Source organism: Phyllobates terribilis, unplaced genomic scaffold, assembly GCF_046119375.1.
Source record: "Phyllobates terribilis strain yellow unplaced genomic scaffold, ASM4611937v1 Scaffold_386__1_contigs__length_1829782, whole genome shotgun sequence".
Lineage (NCBI taxonomy): Eukaryota > Metazoa > Chordata > Amphibia > Anura > Dendrobatidae > Phyllobates > Phyllobates terribilis.
The window spans coordinates 125,248-146,538 of NW_027363146.1; positions in this window are offsets into that span (position 1 = coordinate 125,248).

Consider the following 21,291-nt stretch of genomic DNA (forward strand, 5'->3'; position numbering starts at 1 on the left):
TTGGAATCATCTCCTCCATCATCCATCATACACTACCCTGGGGCCCTACTCTTCCCGTGGGGAGTTGTACTATTCGGAGCTGCACATTTACATCTGCCCCAGAGGTCTGCACTGCAGCGGCGGTTAGCACTGACCGCAATCCACGGGTGGCGTAGTCGGACATTACTTAAAACTTATAAAGGACTGCCACTGGCCTGACCACCCTGAGCCACGGACCGGGTTGCCACCACTACCCCCATCTTCTCCCTATTGCCCGGCTCCGAGTGCCCGAGAGCAAATACATTAAATCACTAGCAGACAGTGCAGTTATCAAACAATAAAAAATAGACAGGATTCAAATACAAGCAACAAAATGTCAGAACTGATATACACATTAAGTGACTAGATTCCCTGGATAGCTAAATTCGCTGCTGAGGCCAGAACATGGGCTGCCCAGCACTATTTAAGTGCAACCCATGAAGATAGACACTCTAATTTACAAGGCCATAACATATAGGTGCATCTCACAAAATTAGAATATCATCAAAAAGTTAATTTATTTCAGTTCTTCAATGCAAAAAGTGAACCTCATATATTATATAGAGTCATTGCAAACACAGTGATCTATTTCAAGTGTTTATTTCTGTTAATGTCGATGATTATGGCTTACAGCCAATGAAAACACAAAAGTCATTAACTCAGTAAATTAAAATAATTAACAAAAAACACCTGCAAAGACTTCCTAAGCATTTAAAAAGGTCCCTTAGTCTGTTTCAGTAGGCTCCACAATCATGGTGAAGACTGCTGACTTGACAGATGTCCAGAAGGCAGTCATTGACACACTCCACAAGGTCCCAGAGTTCCAATTTTCATTTGAAATCAAGGTCCCAGAGTCTGGAAGAAGAGTGGAGAGGCCACGATCCAAGCTGCTTGAGGTCTAGTGTGAAGTTTCCACAATCAGTGATGGTTTGGGGAGCCATGTCATGTGCTGGTGTAGGTCCACTGTGTTTTTTCAACACCAAAGTCAGCGCAGCTGTCTACCAGGAAATTTTAGAGCATTTCATGCTTCCCTCCGCCACAGTATCATAGCTACCAGGGGGGCAAAGGGGCGGTGGCCCCGGGCCCCTCGCTCTTAGGGGGCCCATCCAGGGCTACGCCAGTGTAACTGTATCTGGCATGCCCCTGGTGCCAGCATCGGGCCCCACCGCCCGTCACCGCCGCAAGTTTACTGATGAGAGAGGGAGCGCGGATCTCTCTCCCATTAGTCCCTTCTGTGACTGACGTCCCTGGCATCATCACTTGGCGCCCGGCCCGCTGTGCTGAAGATGTGTGCGTGCTGGGTGCTCTGAGCAGCGAGGGAACCAGGAGGAGAGGTGAGTACCGTTTATTTATTTTTTGCCGGGTGGGGGGCGGCATTATATTACAGACTCTGCCTATGGGAAGGGGGAGGTGCATTATACTACAGACTCTGCCTATGGGGGGCATTATACTACAGACTCTGTTTATGAGCAGGGGAGGGCATTATGCTACAGACTCTGCCTATGGGGGGGACATTGTACTACAGACTCTGCCTATAAGAGGGGGAGCATTATACTACAGACTCTGCCTATGGGGGGTGCATTTTACTACAGACTCTGCCTATAGGTGGGGCATTATACTACAGACGCTGCCTATGAGATGGGGGGGCATTATACCACAGACTCTGCTTATGAGATGGGGGGGGCATTATACTACAGATTCTGCCTATGAGGAAGGGGTGCATTATACTACAGACTCTGCCTATGAGGAGGGGGGAGCATTATACTACAGACTCTGCCTATGGGGGGGGCATTATACTGCAGACTCTGCCTATGGGGGGGCATTATACCACAGACTCTGCCTATGATGAGGGGGGGAGCATTATACTACAGACTCTGCCTATGGGGGGGAGCTTTATACTACAGACTCTGTCAATGGGGGGAGCATTTTACTACAGACTCTGCCTATAGGGGCGCATTATACTATACGAAGGACTATGGGGAGTGCATTATACTATATTGAGGACTATCTGGTGCATTATACTATGGGGGGGCATTATACTACAGACTCTGCCTATGGGGGTGCATTATACTATATGAAGGACTATGGGGAGTGCATTATACTATATTGAGGACTATCTGGTGCATTATACTATATGTACTCTATTTATACAGTGTGGGAGATAATGTGGGTTCTTTGAACAGTGTTGGGGGCCATCATACAGTGTGGGAGATAATGTGGGATCTTTGTATGGTGTGGAGGCCATCATACAGTGTTGGAGCCATCAGCTTGGGGGCTACTAAGGGGTCAGTATACTGTGTGGGGGTACTATACAGTGAGGGGGAATTATATAGTGAATAGGAGAACATCATACTGGTTAGAGCGGAGCTCTACATGGGGGGAGACTCAGGACATTATTAAATCTTAGGTGGGCACTTATTGCTATAGGGGAACTCAGGTTATCGTGACTGTCGAAGGTGCACTATTACTTTGTAGGGTGCACAATGTGGGCACTGTTTTCTAGGACACTTGCACACGGCATTACTTTATTTTAGAGGTTTGTTTTACCATCTAGAGGGCACACAGTAGGTGCAGTAATAGGGACACATTTTGCAGCAGAGGCTCAGTATTGGGGTATCAGCAGGATGAGAAGTTTGTGCAGGTTGGGGATAGATGTGGTCAGTGCCTGAAATGTAAGGAGTCAAATGTGTCTTTGTTGTGATCTCTGCATACCTGAGACTCTGAGTCCTGGCTGGAGAAGTTGTCGTGTCGGTCTGGGCCAGAAGGAAAAGACGGGAAAAGTGAACAATTTAATCAGAAAGAACGTCAGCTGTAAGGTACTATATATAACTGAGCTGTGATCTCTTATATGTTCTGCAGGACTGGCATCTATCAATATATGTCACCATATGGCGGTAATATCAGTGCTGGTCTTTGTATAGAGATTATTTTTAGTAACAGCGCGGTCATCTGCTGAGGTTTTCCTACATCCACTATCTGGGTGCGCCACTATAGTTGTAATCAGGGTTACCTGGTTAGAGGCCCACTCAGAAGTTTCGGCCCCCTGAACCAAAACCTTAGCTACGCCAAGCTTTTTGGAGATGGAAATGTCATTTTCCAGCAGGACTTGGCCCCTGTCCACACTGACAAAAGTACTAATACCTGGTTTACACACAACAGTATCACTGTGCTTGATTTGCAGCAAACTCGCCTGACCTTAACCCCATAAAGAATCTATGGGGTATTGTCAAGAGGAAAATGAGAGACACCAGACCCAACAATGCAGACGAGCTGAAGGCTTCTATCAAAGCCACCTTGGGCTTCCATAACCCCTCAGCAGTGCCACAGGCTGATCCCTCCATGCCATATTGCCGCATTGATGCAGTAATTGATGTAAAAGGATCCCCGACCAAGTATTGAGGGCATTTATTGAACATACTTTTCAGTAGGATAACATTTTGGATTTTGAAAACATTTTTCAAGCTGTTGTTATAAAGTATTCTAATTAATTGAAATAATGACTTTTGAGTTTTCATTGGCTGTAAGCCATAATCATCAACATTAACAGAAATAAACACTTGAAATAGATCACTCTGTGTGTAATGACTCTATATAATATATGAGGTTCACTTTTTGTATTGAAGAACTGAATTAAATTAACTTTTCTGGTGATATTCTAATTTTGTGAGATGCACCTGTAGATGGGCTTGGCTGCACCCTGAATAAAAATAGCATGTAAAAAATATATATGATATATATGAGGTATTGGTCGATATTTTGGCCAAAATATACAAGCTCGCAACCTGCTCAAGGGTCCTCATACTTGCGAGTCCCTACACTAACATTAAAAGCAAAGTCACAAAAACAAGGAATTAAAGTTCCCACCAAAATTCAAGAATTAACACAGCAAATACAGCAACAATAATTACAAGGATGCAGCAAACCCATATAATGAAGAAGTCAGCAACACAGGTGCAAAATATTGATGAGACAACCACTCACAACCTACCAATTCATGGAGGGGGTGATAGCTTAGTATTAAAACTGCACACAAATAAGCCTTGTATAGGGCACTGGTCACACATAGGTAGTGCACAATGTCTGGCTTACAGCCTATTAGTGAAGCCCAAACTATTAGATTAGGCGGGCTGCCCAGCACTTTTTAAGTACACCCCATGAAGACAGACACCCTAGTTTACAAGGCCAACATTGATGGGTCTGGCTGCACCCTGAATAAAAATAACGTGCAAAAAATATATATGATATATATGAGGTATTAGTAAATATTTTGGCCAAAATACACAAGCTCGCAACCCGCGTCAAGGGTCCTCATACTTGCGAGTCCCTACACTAACATTAAAAGCAAAGACAAATTTAAATTCCCACCAAAATTCAAGAATTAACACAGGAAAAAAGGGCAACAGTGTTTACCTGCCTAGGTCTCAGTACTAATCATACCATATAATAACGATGACAGCAATACAGGTGCAAAATACTGATGTGACAACCACTCACATATTACCAATTAATGGAGGGGGGTGATTACATAGTATTAAACTGCACACAAAATTATATGGGATTGCTACATCCTAATAGTGCATTAGTTCTGAGATCTGGGCAGGTAAATGCTATATTAATAATTGATTTTTGTGGGAAAGTTAAATTCTCTTTTGTTGGCTTTACTTTTAATCTAACTGAAATACACATAAGCTTTTTTCCTAAACATTAGGATCTGTGTAGAGCCATCAGCTCAAAAAGGCTTCCTTTGACAGACTTGGCATAAGCAGGTCAAAAGGAACCCTGATCTTTACCATTACACCCCTTTACAGGAATGGAGACTTACCACATGCTCAGGGTTGCATCTACAGAGTAGCTGCTGGCCAGAGGAGCGAGCTTGAGGATATAACTCTAACTAAAGCTTTTTTATTACTAAATGATGGGTTCTGTCTAAGGCCATTGGCTCAAAAAGGCTTCCTCGGACAGACTTGGCGCAAGCTACTCCATTCTGCAGATCCCAAGGGAACCCAGGCCTTTACCATTACACCCCTGTACAGGGATAGATACTTACCATAGGCCCAGGGTTGCATCTACAGAGTAGCTGCTGGCCGGAGGAGCGAGCTTGAGGCTATAGTGGTTGATTCAACTCTAACTAAAGCTTTTTTTTCCTAAATACTGGGATCTGTTTAAGGCTGTTGGCTCAAACAGACTTCCTCGGACAGACTTGGCGCAAGCTACTCCATTCTGCAGATCCCAAGGGAACCCTGGTTTTTACCATTACACCCCTGTACAGGGATAGATACTTACCATAGGCCCAGGGTTGCATCTACAGAGTAGCTGCTGGCCGGAGGAGTGCGCTTGAGGCTTGAGTAGTTGAGTCAATCCTAACTAAAGAAAAACCTATCTAATGACACTTTCTTGTTAGGACCTGTCTGAGGCCTATGGCTCAAAAAAGCTTCTTTGGAAAAACTTGGCAAAAGCCAGTCTATCCTACAGGTTCCAAAGGAACTCTGACCTTCACTCTTACAGCCCTGTACAGTGATAAAGACTTATTACAGGGCCTTGATTGCATCTACATAGTAGATGCTGACTGGAGGGGCAAACTTAAGGTTAGAATGGTTCAGCCAACCCTAACTATTGCTACTTTCTTAAATGTTAGGATATTTCTGAGGCCGTTGGCTCAAACAGGCTTCCTTGGACAGACTTGGCGCAAAACACACCATTTCTGATGTTTCCAAATGAACCCTGGGCTTCACCCTTGAACCTCTATACAGGGACCGTTTCATAGTTTTAAGGTTGAAAGACACAAGTCCATCAAGTTCAACCTAAAAGCTAATGTGTTGATCCAGAGGAAGGCAAAAACCCCATGAGGCAGATGCTAATTGCCCCATATTAGGGGAAAAATTCCTTCCCGACTCCACATATGGCAATCAGACTAGTTCCCTGGATCAACGTCCCATAACAAAATCTAGTACGGATAACCTGCAATTTTATATTATTCAAGAAAGGCACACACATGCCCTCCTTGAATTTTTTTTAGAAAATTAAGTATTTCAATTTCATGTGGTAGAGAGTTTCATAACCTCATTGCTCACACAATAAAAATTTGCCAACTAACTTCCTTTAGACAAAGTGAATTAGGATCTTTATGCTAGAGTAATTGAATTAACTCTAACTGAAATAGATTAATGCTTTTTTCCAAAATGTTGAAATTTGTTTAAATCCATCAGCTCAAAAAGGCTTTCTCGGACAGACTTGGCGCAAGCTACTCCATTCTGCAGATCCCAAGGGAACCCTGGCCTTTACCATTACACCCCTGTACAGGGATAGATACTTACCATAGGCCCAGGGCTGCATCTACATAGTAGCTGCTGGCCGGAGGAGCGAGCTTGAGGCTATAGTGGTTGATTCAACTCTAACTAAAGCTTTTTTTTCCTAAATGCTGGGATCTGTTTAAGGCTGTTGGCTCAAATAGACTTCCTCGGACAGACTTGGCGCAAGCTACTCCATTCTGCAGATCCCAAGGGAACCCTGGTTTTTACCATTACACACCTGTACAGGGATAGATACTTACCATAGGCCCAGGGTTGCATCTACAGAGTAGCTGCTGGCCGGAGGAGTGCGCTTGAGGCTTGAGTAGTTGAATCAATCCTAACTAAAGAAAAACCTATCTAATGACACTTTCTTGTTAGGACCTGTCTGAGGCCTATGGCTCAAAAAAAGCTTCTTTGGAAAGACTTGGCAAAACCCAGTCTATCCTACAGGTTCCAAAGGAACTCTGGCCTTCACTCTTACAGCCCTGTACAGTGATAAAGACTTATTACAGGGCCTTGATTGCATCTACATAGTAGATGCTGACTGGAGGGGCAAACTTAAGGGTAGAATAGTTCAGCCAACCCTAACTATTGCTACTTTCTTAAATGTTAGGATATTTCTGAGGCCATTGGCTTAAACAGGCTTCCTTGGACAGACTTGGCGCAAAACACACCATTTCTGATATTTCCAAATGAACCCTGGGCTTCACCCTTGAACCTCTATAAGGGGACCGTTTCATAGTTTTAAGGTTGAAAGACACAAGTCTGTCAAGTTCAACCTAAAAGCTAATGTGTTGATCCAGAGGAAGGCAAAAACCCCATGAGGCAGATGCTAATTGCCCCATATTAGGGGAAAAATTCCTTCCCGACTCCACATATGGCAATCAGACTAGTTCCCTGGATCAACGTCCCATAACAAAATCTAGTACGGATAACCTGCAATTTTATATTATTTAAGAAAGGCACACACATGCCCTCCTTGAATTTTTTTTAGAAAATTAAGTATTTCAATTTCATGTGGTAGAGAGTTTCATAACCTCATTGCTCACACAATAAAAATTTGCCAACTAACTTCCTTTAGACAAAGTGAATTAGGATCTTTATGCTAGAGTAATTGAATTAACTCTAACTGAAATAGATTAAGGATTTTTTCCTAAATGTTGAAATTTGTTTAAATCCATCAGCTCAAAAAGGCTTTCTCGGACAGACTTGGCGCAAGCTACTCCATTCTGCAGATCCCAAGGGAACCCTGGCCTTTACCATTACACCCCTGTACAGGGATAGATACTTACCATAGGCCCAGGGCTGCATCTACAGAGTAGCTGCTGGCCGGAGGAGCGAGCTTGAGGCTATAGTGGTTGACTCAACTCTAACTAAAGCTTTTTTTTCCTAAATACTGGGATCTGTTTAAGGCTGTTGGCTCAAACAGACTTCCTCGGACAGACTTGGCGCAAGCTACTCCATTCTGCAGATCCCAAGGGAACCCTGGTTTTTACCATTACACCCCTGTACAGGGATAGATACTTACCATAGGCCCAGAGTTGCATCTACAGAGTAGCTGCTGGCCGGAGGAGTGCGCTTGAGGCTTGAGTAGTTGAATCAATCCTAACTAAAGAAAAACCTATCTAATGCCACTTTCTTGTTAGGACCTGTCTGAGGCCTATGGCTCAAAAAAGCTTCTTTGGAAAGACTTGGCAAAAGCCAGTCTATCCTACAGGTTCCAAAGGAACTCTGGCCTTCACTCTTACAGCCCTGTACAGCGATAAAGACTTATTACAGGGCCTTGATTGCATCTACATAGTAGATGCTGACTGGAGGGGCAAACTTAAGGCTAGAATGGTTCAGCCAACCCTAACTATTGCTACTTTCTTAAATGTTAAGATATTTCTGAGGCCGTTGGCTCAAACAGGCTTCCTTGGACAGACTGGGCGCAAAACACACCATTTCTGATGTTTCCAAATGAACCCTGGGCTTCACCCTTGAACCTCTATACAGGGACCGTTTCATAGTTTTAAGGTTGAAAGACACAATTCCATCAAGTTCAACCTAAAAGCTAATGTGTTGATCCAGAGGAAGGCAAAAACCCCATGAGGCAGATGCTAATTGCCCCATATTAGGGGAAAAATTCCTTCCCGACTCCACATATGGCAATCAGACTAGTTCCCTGGATCAACGTCCCATAACAAAATCTAGTACGGATAACCTGCAATTTTATATTATTCAAGAAAGGCACACACATGCCCTCCTTGAATTTTTTTTAGAAAATTAAGTATTTCAATTTCATGTGGTAGAGAGTTTCATAACCACATTGCTCACACAATAAAAATTTGCCAACTAACTTCCTTTAGACAAAGTGAATTAGGATCTTTATGCTAGAGTAATTGAATTAACTCTAACTGAAATAGATTAATGCTTTTTTCCTAAATGTTGAAATTTGTTTAAATCCATCAGCTCAAAAAGGCTTTCTCGGACAGACTTGGCGCAAGCTACTCCATTCTGCAGATCCCAAGGGAACCCTGGCCTTTACCATTACACCCCTGTACAGGGATAGATACTTACCATAGGCCCAGGGCTGCATCTACAGAGTAGCTGCTGGCCGGAGGAGCGAGCTTGAGGCTATAGTGGTTGATTCAACTCTAACTAAAGCTTCTTTTTCCTAAATACTGGGATCTGTTTAAGGCTGTTGGCTCAAACAGACTTCCTCGGACAGACTTGGCGCAAGCTACTCCATTCTGCAAATCCCAAGCGAACCCTGGTTTTTACCATTACACCCCTGTACAGGGATAGATACTTACCATAGGCCCAGGGTTGCATCTACAGAGTAGCTGCTGGCCGGAGGAGTGCGCTTGAGGCTTGAGTAGTTGAATCAATCCTAACTAAAGAAAAACCTATCTAATGCCACTTTCTTGTTAGGACCTGTCTGAGGCCTATGGCTCAAAAAAGCTTCTTTGGAAAGACTTGGCAAAAGCCAGTCTATCCTACAGGTTCCAAAGGAACTCTGGCCTTCACTCTTTCAGCTCTGTACAGCGATAAAGACTTATTGCAGGGCCTTGATTGCATCTACATAGTAGATACTGACTGGAGGGGCAAACTTAAGGCTAGAATGGTTCAGCCAACCCTAACTATTGCTACTTTCTTAAATGTTAGGATATTTCTGAGGCCGTTGGCTCAAACAGGCTTCCTTGGACAGACTGGGTGCAAAACACACCATTTCTGATGGTTCCAAATGAACCCTGGGCTTCACCCTTGAACCTCAATACATGGACAGTTTCATAGTTTTAAGGTTGAAAGACACAAGTCCATCAAGTTCAACCTAAAAGCTAATGTGTTGATCCAGAGGAAGGCAAAAACCCCATGAGGCAGATGCTAATTGGCCCATATTAGAGGAAAAATTCCTTCCCGACTCCACATATGGCAATCAGACTAGTTCCCTGGATCAACGTCCCATAACAAAATCTAGTACGGATAACCTGCAATTTTATATTATTCAAGAAAGGCACACATATGCCCTCCTTGAATTTTTTTTAGAAAATTAAGTATTTCAAGTTCATGTGGTAGAGAGTTTCATAACCTCATTGCTCACACAATAAAAATTTGCCAACTAACTTCCTTTAGACAAAGTGAATTAGGATCTTTATGCTAGAGTAATTGAATTAACTCTAACTGAAATAGATTAATGCTTTTTTCCTAAATGTTGAAATTTGTTTAAATCCATCAGCTCAAAAAGGCTTTCTCGGACAGACTTGGCGCAAGCTACTCCATTCTGCAGATCCCAAGGGAACCCTGGCCTTTACCATTACACCCCTGTACAGGGATAGATACTTACCATAGGCCCAGGGTTGCATCTACAGAGTAGCTGCTGGCCGGAGGAGTGCGCTTGAGGCTTGAGTAGTTGAGTCAATCCTAACTAAAGAAAAACCTATCTAATGACACTTTCTTGTTAGGACCTGTCTGAGGCCTATGGCTCAAAAAAAGCTTCTTTGGAAAGACTTGGCAAAACCCAGTCTATCCTACAGGTTCCAAAGGAACTCTGGCCTTCACTCTTACAGCCCTGTACAGTGATAAAGACTTATTACAGGGCCTTGATTGCATCTACATAGTAGATGCTGACTGGAGGGGCAAACTTAAGGGTAGAATAGTTCAGCCAACCCTAACTATTGCTACTTTCTTAAATGTTAGGATATTTCTGAGGCCATTGGCTTAAACAGGCTTCCTTGGACAGACTTGGCGCAAAACACACCATTTCTGATATTTCCAAATGAACCCTGGGCTTCACCCATGAACCTCTATAAGGGGACCGTTTCATAGTTTTAAGGTTGAAAGACACAAGTCTGTCAAGTTCAACCTAAAAGCTAATGTGTTGATCCAGAGGAAGGCAAAAACCCCATGAGGCAGATGCTAATTGCCCCATATTAGGGGAAAAATTCCTTCCCGACTCCACATATGGCAATCAGACTAGTTCCCTGGATCAACGTCCCATAACAAAATCTAGTACGGATAACCTGCAATTTTATATTATTTAAGAAAGGCACACACATGCCCTCCTTGAATTTTTTTTAGAAAATTAAGTATTTCAATTTCATGTGGTAGAGAGTTTCATAACCTCATTGCTCACACAATAAAAATTTGCCAACTAACTTCCTTTAGACAAAGTGAATTAGGATCTTTATGCTAGAGCAGGCATGTCCAAAGTCCGGCCCGCGGGCCATTTGCGGCCCGCGGTCCGGACTAATAAGGCCCCCAGGTATCCAGCAGCATGTACCTTGCGGCCGCTGCCGCTCTCGTCGCCACCGCCGCTCTCGTCGCCACCGCCGCTCAGTACTCCGGCGCAGGGAGAAGAGCCGAAATCTCGGACATCGCGAGATTTCGGCTTTCCTTCTCCCTGCGCCGGAGTACTGAGCGGCGGCAACCGGCCAGCCAAGATCTCGCGACGTGCGAGATCTCCAGCCCCCAGGGGTTGTAAGACGTTCAGAGGTCAGATAGGCTGAAGACCTCAGCTTAGTTGTGTAAAATTATATAAATAATATATATATTAAGTTATATATAAGTCCCTGCGCCACCTTACACCTCCAGAAAGGTTAGGCCAGCAGGGCTCTCACACAAGCTTGTGGTAGCAAGCTGTCATACCCTTCATTAACCCCTGACTGCCTGTCACTGTGCTATAATTCCATTATCTGATGTGCGACTGTTGCACAGCTTGCTATTCTCTGCCTGTGTTATAAAGCATATAGCAGTATCTTATTTTTGCTGTTCCACCCTCTGCGCCTTTTAATCTCTCCCCTTCTGACCAATTTTTATAATGGCAACTACAAATAAGAAACGAAAAGTTGACAGTGAGGGCCGCCGCTTCCAGGACAAGTGGAAAGTAGAATATTTTTTCACTGAAATAAAGAATCACTGTGTTTGTCTGATATGCCAAGAGACCGTTGCTGTTTATAAAGAATTTAATGTCAAGCGACACTATCAGATGAGACATAGCACATACGACAAGCTAACAGGGCACGACCGAAGTGAAAAGTATAAGCAACTTGAAGCTGTTTTATTGTCACAACAGCGATTTTTTACAAGAGCCCGTGAGTCAAATGAAAATGCCACAAAGGCGAGCTATGAGGTGGCAGCGTTAATTGCTAAAAATTGCAAATCTTTTGCAGAGGGTGACTTTATCAAAGAATGTGTTATGAAAATGGTAGAGAATGTCTGTCCCGAGAAGAAGCAAGAGTTTTCCAACATTTGCCTGGCTCGTAACACTGTAGCACGGAGAATTGAAGAAATTTCATCGGATATTAAGAGACAGTTAATGTCAAAAGGAGCTGATTTTGACTTCTTTTCAATAGCCTGTGATGAAAGCACGGACCTATCTGACACGGCTCAGTTGCTGATTTTTTTAAGAGGGGTGGACGATGAAATGAATGTGACTGAAGAGCTACTTGACCTCCAGAGCCTCAAGGATCAAACAAGAGGGAAAGATTTATTTGATTCTGTTAGTTCTGCCATAGATGACATGAAACTGCCTTGGAACAAAGTTACTGGGATTATTACTGATGGGGCACCTGCCATGACTGGTGAACGAAGTGGATTATCAACCCTAATCTGTAACAAGGTGAGCGAAGAAGGAGGCAAAGCTATTAAACTTCATTGCATCATTCATCAACAAGTTCTCTGTGCTAAACATCTCCAATATGATCATGTTATGAAACCGGTACTAAAGACCATTAATTTTATCCGCTCTAAAGCCCTGTGCCACCGCCAGTTTAAACAGTTTCTACTGGATATCCAGGCTGAATATGAAGATGTTTCATATCATAACGATGTAAGATGGCTCAGTCGGGGGTCTGCACTGCAACGTTTCTACTCTCTCAGAAAGGAAATAGGAGAATTCTTGGAAACAAAGGGACAAACGATGCGAGAACTATCTGATCCAATTTGGCTGGCTGATTTGGGGTTTCTAGTCGACCTAACAAAGCATCTGAATGTACTGAACATGAATCTTCAGGGCAAAGATGCAGCGGTGAACCAACTTTATTCACACCTCAAAGCATTTGGAACAAAGCTGCAACTTTTCCTAAGGCAGTTGTCACAAACACCGCCCAATACCATCCATTTTTCAGCGCTACAGGAAATAATTAACAGTTTTCCACAGGATGATATCCATGCGCAAATAAGCAGGTATGCAGCAGACATCACATCTCTGGCTGGGGAGTTTCAACGGCGCTTTCAAGATTTTGCAGCTATTGAAAAGGAGATCAGCATTTTCTCCTCTCCATTCTCTGTTGACCCCGACAATGCTCCTGATCAGTTGCAGCTCGAGCTCATTGAGCTACATTGTGACAGCGAGTTACGCAGTAGTCATCAACAGCTCTCTCTTGTTAACTTTTACCGCCAACTGGATAAGAGCCGGTTTCAAGAGATTCGAACATTGGCTAAGAAAACCCTGAGCTTGTTTGGCTCAACATATTTGTGTGAGAAGACATTCTCTGTTATGAACTTTAACAAGAACCGCGTGAGGACAAGACTAAGTGACTCTCACCTGCGTGACATTTTGCGCATCAAAACCACGGCCATTGAACCAGACCTAGTCTATGTGCTGCAGTCCAGATCCCAGTTTCACCCTTCACATTAGTGCAGGCTAGTTTCTTTTTTTTAATTGAGATTAATATGTTGTAAAATCTCAATTAATGTCAGTTGGATAGACAGTTATATATTTGAACACATGTATACTTGCTGTTATGTTCCTGTTCACATTTTTTGAACTTATAAGTTGACAGACAACCTTACATTACTTTGTGTAATGTACTTTAAAATGTTCCTGAGATATCTCAGTTTCCTGTTTTTATTATATTAAAGGGGTTGTCCAAGTTCAGAACCCAGACATACCCCCTTTTTCACCCAGGCAGCCCCCCTGCCATGGGCATCAAAGCATCTCATGCTCCGATGTGCTCCCTTGCCCTGTGCTATTTACAATGACACACTGCCGGTAGGAGGCTTCACCGGCTCTAATGTGCAGGCTTTAGCGCTGCTCTAGCTGGTTTACTGGTGATAAAGCCCGCCCATCAGTGCCGGTGACGTCACTGGGCTTTCTGCCAGCCCCGTGGAGAGCCGGGTATGTCACTAGAACTCCAGAAAATGCCTTTCCTCTGCGCAATTTAGTGCAGGGCAAAAGTAGGACATTGGAGCATAAACTGCTTCGATGCTCAAGTCGGGGAGGGGCTTCCTGGGTGAGAATGGGGGTATGTCTGGGTTAACCCCTTTAAGGCAGATTGATTAAACACCTGTTTAGATTTGTCATCCAAGTCACAAAATAAAAAGTATGCCGTTTTCAATAAACTTTGCAAAAAAAGTTTATTTGCATTCATTTTAATGGTCCAAAGAATGTCAAGCAAAATGATCGGCCCTCGCACATGTTCACTTCATCAAATTTGGCACTCTTAGAAAAAAGTTTGGACACCCCTGTGCTAGAGTAATTGAATTAACTCTAACTGAAATAGATTAAGGATTTTTTCCTAAATGTTGAAATTTGTTTAAATCCATCAGCTCAAAAAGGCTTTCTCGGACAGACTTGGCGCAAGCTACTCCATTCTGCAGATCCCAAGGGAACCCTGGCCTTTACCATTACACCCCTGTACAGGGATAGATACTTACCATAGGCCCAGGGCTGCATCTACAGAGTAGCTGCTGGCCGGAGGAGCGAGCTTGAGGCTATAGTGGTTGACTCAACTCTAACTAAAACTTTTTTTTCCTAAATACTGGGATCTGTTTAAGGCTGTTGGCTCAAACAGACTTCCTCGGACAGACTTGGCGCAAGCTACTCCATTCTGCAGATCCCAAGGGAACCCTGGTTTTTACCATTACACCCCTGTACAGGGATAGATACTTACCATAGGCCCAGAGTTGCATCTACAGAGTAGCTGCTGGCCGGAGGAGTGCGCTTGAGGCTTGAGTAGTTGAATCAATCCTAACTAAAGAAAAACCTATCTAATGCCACTTTCTTGTTAGGACCTGTCTGAGGCCTATGGCTCAAAAAAGCTTCTTTGGAAAGACTTGGCAAAACCCAGTCTATCCTACAGGTTCCAAAGGAACTCTGGCCTTCACTCTTACAGCCCTGTACAGCGATAAAGACTGATTACAGGGCCTTGATTGCATCTACATAGTAGATGCTGACTGGAGGGGCAAACTTAAGGCTAGAATGGTTCAGCCAACCCTAACTATTGCTACTTTCTTAAATGTTAAGATATTTCTGAGGCCGTTGGCTCAAACAGGCTTCCTTGGACAGACTGGGCGCAAAACACACCATTTCTGATGTTTCCAAATGAACCCTGGGCTTCACCCTTGAACCTCTATACAGGGACCGTTTCATAGTTTTAAGGTTGAAAGACACAATTCCATCAAGTTCAACCTAAAAGCTAATGTGTTGATCCAGAGGAAGGCAAAAACCCCATGAGGCAGATGCTAATTGCCCCATATTAGGGGAAAAATTCCTTCCCGACTCCACATATGGCAATCAGACTAGTTCCCTGGATCAACGTCCCATAACAAAATCTAGTACGGATATCCTGCAATTTTATATTATTCAAGAAAGGCACACACATGCCCTCCTTGAATTTTTTTTAGAAAATTAAGTATTTCAATTTCATGTGGTAGAGAGTTTCATAACCTCATTGCTCACACAATAAAAATTTGCCAACTAACTTCCTTTAGACAAAGTGAATTAGGATCTTTATGCTAGAGTAATTGAATTAACTCTAACTGAAATAGATTAATGCTTTTTTCCTAAATGTTGAAATTTGTTTAAATCCATCAGCTCAAAAAGGCTTTCTCGGACAGACTTGGCGCAAGCTACTCCATTCTGCAGATCCCAAGGGAACCCTGGCCTTTACCATTACACCCCTGTACAGGGATAGATACTTACCATAGGCCCAGGGCTGCATCTACAGAGTAGCTGCTGGCCGGAGGAGCGAGCTTGAGGCTATAGTGGTTGATTCAACTCTAACTAAAGCTTTTTTTTCCTAAATACTGGGATCTGTTTAAGGCTGTTGGCTCAAACAGACTTCCTCGGACAGACTTGGCGCAAGCTACTCCATTCTGCAAATCCCAAGCGAACCCTGGTTTTTACCATTACACCCCTGAACAGGGATAGATACTTACCATAGGCCCAGGGTTGCATCTACAGAGTAGCTGCTGGCCGGAGGAGTGCGCTTGAGGCTTGAGTAGTTGAATCAATCCTAACTAAAGAAAAACCTATCTAATGCCACTTTCTTGTTAGGACCTGTCTGAGGCCTATGGCTCAAAAAAGCTTCTTTGGAAAGACTTGGCAAAAGCCAGTCTATCCTACAGGTTCCAAAGGAACTCTGGCCTTCACTCTTTCAGCTCTGTAAAGCGATAAAGACTTATTGCAGGGCCTTGATTGCATCTACATAGTAGATACTGACTGGAGGGGCAAACTTAAGGCTAGAATGGTTCAGCCAACCCTAACTATTGCTACTTTCTTAAATGTTAGGATATTTCTGAGGCCGTTGGCTCAAACAGGCTTCCTTGGACAGACTGGGTGCAAAACACACCATTTCTGATGGTTCCAAATGAACCCTGGGCTTCACCCTTGAACCTCAATACATGGACAGTTTCATAGTTTTAAGGTTGAAAGACACAAGTCCATCAAGTTCAACCTAAAAGCTAATGTGTTGATCCAGAGGAAGGCAAAAACCCCATGAGGCAGATGCTAATTGGCCCATATTAGAGGAAAAATTCCTTCCCGACTCCACATATGGCAATCAGACTAGTTCCCTGGATCAACGTCCCATAACAAAATCTAGTACGGATAACCTGCAATTTTATATTATTCAAGAAAGGCACACATATGCCCTCCTTGAATTTTTTTTAGAAAATTAAGTATTTCAAGTTCATGTGGTAGAGAGTTTCATAACCTCATTGCTCACACAATAAAAATTTGCCAACTAACTTCCTTTAGACAAAGTGAATTAGGATCTTTATGCTAGAGTAATTGAATTAACTCTAACTGAAATAGATTAATGCTTTTTTCCTAAATGTTGAAATTTGTTTAAATCCATCAGCTCAAAAAGGCTTTCTCGGACAGACTTGGCGCAAGCTACTCCATTCTGCAGATCCCAAGGGAACCCTGGCCTTTACCATTACATCCCTGTACAGGGATAGATATTTACCATAGGCCCAGGGCTGCATCTACAGAGTAGCTGCTGGCCGGAGGAGCGAGCTTGAGGCTATAGTGGTTGATTCAACTCTAACTAAAGCTTTTTTTTCCTAAATACTGGGATCTGTTTAAGGCTGTTGGCTCAAACAGACTTCCTCGGACAGACTTGGCGCAAGCTACTCCATTCTGCAGATCCCAAGGGAACCCTGGTTTTTACCATTACACCCCTGTACAGGGATAGATACTTACCATAGGCCCAGGGTTGCATCTACAGAGTAGCTGCTGGCCGGAGGAGTGCGCTTGAGGCTTGAGTAGTTGAATCAATCCTAACTAAAGAAAAACCTATCTAATGCCACTTTCTTGTTAGGACCTGTCTGAGGCCTATGGCTCAAAAAAGCTTCTTTGGAAAGACTTGGCAAAAGCCAGTCTATCCTACAGGTTCCAAAGGAACTCTGGCCTTCACTCTTTCAGCTCTGTACAGCGATAAAGACTTATTGCAGGGCCTTGATTGCATCTACATAGTAGATACTGACTGGAGGGGCAAACTTAAGGCTAGAATGGTTCAGCCAACCCTAACTATTGCTACTTTCTTAAATGTTAGGATATTTCTGAGGCCGTTGGCTCAAACAGGCTTCCTTGGACAGACTGGGTGCAAAACACACCATTTCTGATGGTTCCAAATGAACCCTGGGCTTCACCCTTGAACCTCAATACATGGACAGTTTCATAGTTTTAAGGTTGAAAGACACAAGTCCATCAAGTTCAACCTAAAAGCTAATGTGTTGATCCAGAGGAAGGCAAAAACCCCATGAGGCAGATGCTAATTGGCCCATATTAGAGGAAAAATTCCTTCCCGACTCCACATATGGCAATCAGACTAGTTCCCTGGATCAACGTCCCATAACAAAATCTAGTACGGATAACCTGCAATTTTATATTATTCAAGAAAGGCACACATATGCCCTCCTTGAATTTTTTTTAGAAAATTAAGTATTTCAAGTTCATGTGGTAGAGAGTTCCATAACCTCATTGCTCACACAATAAAAATTTGCCAACTAACTTCCTTTAGACAAAGTGAATTAGGATTTTTATGCTAGAGTAATTGAATTAACTCTAACTGAAATAGATTAATGCTTTTTTCCTAAATGTTGAAATTTGTTTAAATCCATCAGCTCAAAAAGGCTTTCTCGGACAGACTTGGCGCAAGCTACTCCATTCTGCAGATCCCAAGGGAACCCTGGCCTTTACCATTACACGCCTGTACATGGATAGATACTTACCATAGGCCCAGGGCTGCATCTACAGAGTAGCTGCTGGCCGGAGGAGCGAGCTTGAGGCTATAGTGGTTGATTCAACTCTAACTGAAGCTTTTTTTTTTCCTAAATACTGGGATCTGTTTAAGGCTGTTGGCTCAAACAGACTTCCTCGGACAGACTTGGCGCAAGCTACTCCATTCTGCAGATCCCAAGGGAACCCAGGTTTTTACCATTACACCCCTGTACAGGGATAGATACTTACCATAGGCCCAGGGTTGCATCTACAGAGTAGCTGCTGGCCGGAGGAGTGCGCTTGAGGCTTGAGTAGTTGAATCAATCCTAACTAAAGAAAAACCTATCTAATGCCACTTTCTTGTTAGGACCTGTCTGAGGCCTATGGCTCAAAATAGCTTCTTTGGAAAGACTTGGCAAAAGCCAGTCTATCCTACAGGTTCCAAAGGAACTCTGGCCTTCACTCTTACAGCCCTGTACAGCGATAAAGACTTATTACATGGCCTTGATTGCATCTACATAGTAGATGCTGACTGGAGGGGCAAACTTAAGGCTAGAATGGTTCAGCCACCCTAACTATTGCTACTTTCTGAAATGTTAGGATATTTCTGAGGCCGTTGGCTCAAACAGGCTTCCTTGGACAGACTGGGCGCAAAACACACCATTTCTGATGGTTCCAAATGAACCCTGGGCTTCACCCTTGAACCTCAATACAGGGACAGTTTCATAGTTTTAAGGTTGAAAGACACAAGTCCATCAAGTTCAACCTAAAAGCTAATGTGTTGATCCAGAGAAAGGCAAAAACCCCATGAGGCAGATGCTAATTGCCCCATTTTAGGGGAAAAATTCCTTCCCGACTCCACATATGGCAATCAGACTAGTTCCCTGGATCAACGTCCCATAATAAAATCTATTACCACTAACCTGAAATGTTATATTATTCAAGGAACATTTTTCATCAAGCAGTTTTCACCGGAAATGTGTTGCACAACTGTTTGAATCTCAGTAAATTCCTGCGCAACTTACATTTAAATACTCTGACCTTTTTACACCCACTCTTTTAACTTCTTAAATAGTGAACAGAGCTTATCTGGACCGCTTGTGGCTTAGCTTTACCTGAAAACTTATTACAAATTAGGCTGGAAAAGTGGTGTAAAATAGGACTGAAATTGACTCCATCTTTTGACTGGAGTACATTTCTTGAGGTGTAGTACGTCAGCTTTAAGGGGATATTTCAATAAATGAATGACCCTGGCTGCAGGTATAAAGAATCAAACTGTGCTGTCCTGACCCATTCCTGGGATTGTGTATGGCACTGCCATCACCTCAATACTGCCGCAGCCAACAAATGTAATCAGACGGACTGCCCAGCTGAGCGCACTGAGCTGCTGCAGCTCTGAGATGGTGGAACCTCTTTTTTTTAATTAAATGACCTGCAGCTAGGGACATTCATTTATTGAAAGGGAACAACCCCTTTAAGGATGAGTCAAGTTCATTAAGAGGTTTAGTCTTTTTAATGAATTTGGTGCACGTTCCTCCAATAGGCGCTTCATGAATGCTGGTATAGAAATCCACCAGCCTTGATGAATCGGCCACCATAGGTTTACATGGCATGAGCATATACAGAACAGTTGTGTAGTATACGTTACCAGGCCCTCATGATGCTCTTGGTCCTGGCTGGCCTTCCACAGTCTGCTTTCTTGCTTCATCATCTTGAAGGGCTCCACTTTCTTTTCTTCTGGCTGGCATGGTGCGGCTCTATCATCCTGCTCCTTTAACACGAAGGGACGACTGTAAAGCTGCCAGGAGCGTTTTTTTATCCCCTTAGATCATTGTGACACCACAAAGTGATGACATAGACAAGTGGGTGAGGCGCCTTTATTCAGTCATCGGGTGTGGTCAGAAGAAATTAGCATATTCCGTGATGTTACTACAATGAGAACAGACATGAACATTCTATTCGGAACCCGACCGCCATTATCAGCGGAACCTTCACTGCTGTCAGATTGGCACTAAAAACAAAAAGAGACAGCGGTGAACCTGGACAGTAACAATCTACAGGGACAGTGACTGCTAAGCGGACTTCATGTCAGATGTTATGCAGTTTTGTCAGAAAAAAAAACAATAAAATATATAAAAGACAGGCTCCAATAAACCTTAAATACTGGGCTGTAGTCACAGATTCTCCTTCCACCTGCAGCACATTGCTCCCCTGCCTAACCCTCCCCGTCCTGCAGCATGTTTCTCACCGCTTAATTCTCCCACTCCTGCAGCACATCGCTCCCCTGTCTAAACCTCCCCCTCTTGCGGCACATTGCTCCCGTCTAATCCTCCCCTCCTTGCAGCACATTGTGCCCTTTCTAAATCTCCCCCTTCCTGCACCACATCACCCACTGCCAAATCCCCTCTTGCACCACATCGCCCACTGCCAAATCCTGCACTTCCTGCAGCATATCGCTCCCTGCCTAATCCTCTCCTATTGCATTACATCACTCCCCTGCATAAGCCACCTCTTCCTGCAGCACATCGCTTCCCTGCCTAAGCCTCCCCCTCCTGCATTACATCACTCCCCTGCCTAATCCTCCTCTTCCTGCAGCACAGCGCTCCCTGCCTAATCCTCCTCTTCCTGCAGCACATCGCTCCCTGCATGATTCTCCCTATCCTGCATTACATCACTCCCCTGCATAATCCTCCTCTCCCTGCAGCACACCACTCCCCTGGCTAATCTTCCCCCTCCTGCAGCACATCGCTCCCCTGACCCCCTCTTACGTGACATCTTTTCTATCAGTTACATTTGTGAAGTAACTGCTGTCTCCTGTGAGCAGTGGAGAGCGAAGCTGAGAGCCAGGAGGCTCTGCCCCTCTGCCCCTTCTTGCCACATCATCATCCATCTACATCAGGGCTGTCAAACTCAAATATATAGAGGGCCAAAAGGAAGAGTTTAACTCAGAAAAATAAGTCAACACTTTATCAGATGTTTCTGTGAAAACTTGAGTACAACAAATAAGATTTTGTTATTTTCCCTCAGTTATAAAAAAAATAGTTATGAGAAAAG